Source organism: Lotus japonicus, chromosome 3 (assembly GCF_012489685.1).
Source record: "Lotus japonicus ecotype B-129 chromosome 3, LjGifu_v1.2".
NCBI lineage: Eukaryota > Viridiplantae > Streptophyta > Magnoliopsida > Fabales > Fabaceae > Lotus > Lotus japonicus.
In genome coordinates this window covers 46092513-46093654 of record NC_080043.1, presented here as the reverse complement: position 1 = coordinate 46093654, position 1142 = coordinate 46092513, and the positions used below count along the sequence as shown (strand labels likewise).

Here is a 1142-nt window from a genome sequence, read left to right as displayed (position 1 = left end):
CAGCATAGTTTCCCCCGATGGCACGGGAAATTTTGAGCTGAGGCCGGCATTCATCAACTTGGTGAGCCAAAATCAGTATAGTGGAGGTGCTCTTGAAGATCCTCATGCACACATTGAGCGGTTTATCCACAATTGCAACACCTACAGAGTTCAGAATGTTTCAGCGGACACAATCCGTTTGAGTTTGTTCCCTTTTTCATTGGGGGATACTGCTGAAGAGTGGTAGCATTACATCTTGGGAAGACTTGGCTGAGAAGTTCACCACAAGGTTTGTTCCAAGAGCCCTCTTGAGAAAGCTCAAGAATGACATCATGACTTTTACCCAATCCACCGATGAGAATCTCTATGAAGCTTGGGAGAGGTTCAAGAAGCTCTTGAGGAGGAGTCCTCAACATAACCTTACTCAAGCTGAGCAAGTAGCAAAGTTCTATGATGGTCTCCAATATTCTTCGAGGTTTGGTTTGGATGCGGCTTCAAGTGGAGAGTTTGATGCCTTACTTCCACAAGTGGGGTATGATTTGATTGAAAAGATGGCTATAAGGGCCATGAACTCTAGTAATGATCGCCAAGCCCGAAGAGGAGTCCTTGAGGTTGAAGCTTATGATCAACTTATGGCCTCCAACAAGCAACTCTCAAAATCAAATGAAGACTACCAAGATTGGTAGTCGAGTTGGCAAGGTGGAGTGTGTGACTTGCGGAGGGCCACATGACAGCGAAGAATGCACAGAGACTAGACCGGAGGAGGAAGTGAAGGCTATGGGTCAAGTTCGGAATGACCCATTTTCAAATACTTACAATCCAGGATGGAGGAATCACCCTAACTTCTCGTGGAGGCAAGGTAGTAGTGGGCAAGGAAATGGCTTTCAAAGACAATTTCCTAGCCAAGGATTTCAAGGCCAAAGCTCAAGACAACCTCAAGAGCGAGGAGAAGGTGAAGGTAGTGGTTCCAAGAAGAGCTTAGAAGAGTTGGTGGAAACTTTCATCAACCGGACGGAGAACAATTACAAGAATCAAGAGGCGGCTATCAAGAATCTTGAGAATCAATTTGGCCAGCTGGCCAAGCAAATAGCCGAGAGACCTCAAGGTAAATTTCCTTCCGACACTATCCCCAATCCTAAGCAAGAAAATGCCTCTGTTGTAGC

The 1142-nt window shown here is 45.9% G+C and overlaps 1 non-coding gene across 1 annotated transcript; it reads right to left on the bottom strand.

The window, feature by feature from the left end:
* Window positions 1-293: 293 nt before the first annotated feature.
* LOC130709608 (small nucleolar RNA R71) lies at window positions 294-400 on the bottom strand. Its single transcript, XR_009010088.1, has one exon. It is a non-coding gene; the product is annotated as a small nucleolar RNA R71 (small nucleolar RNA).
* Between the last annotated feature and the right edge of the window lie 742 nt (window positions 401-1142).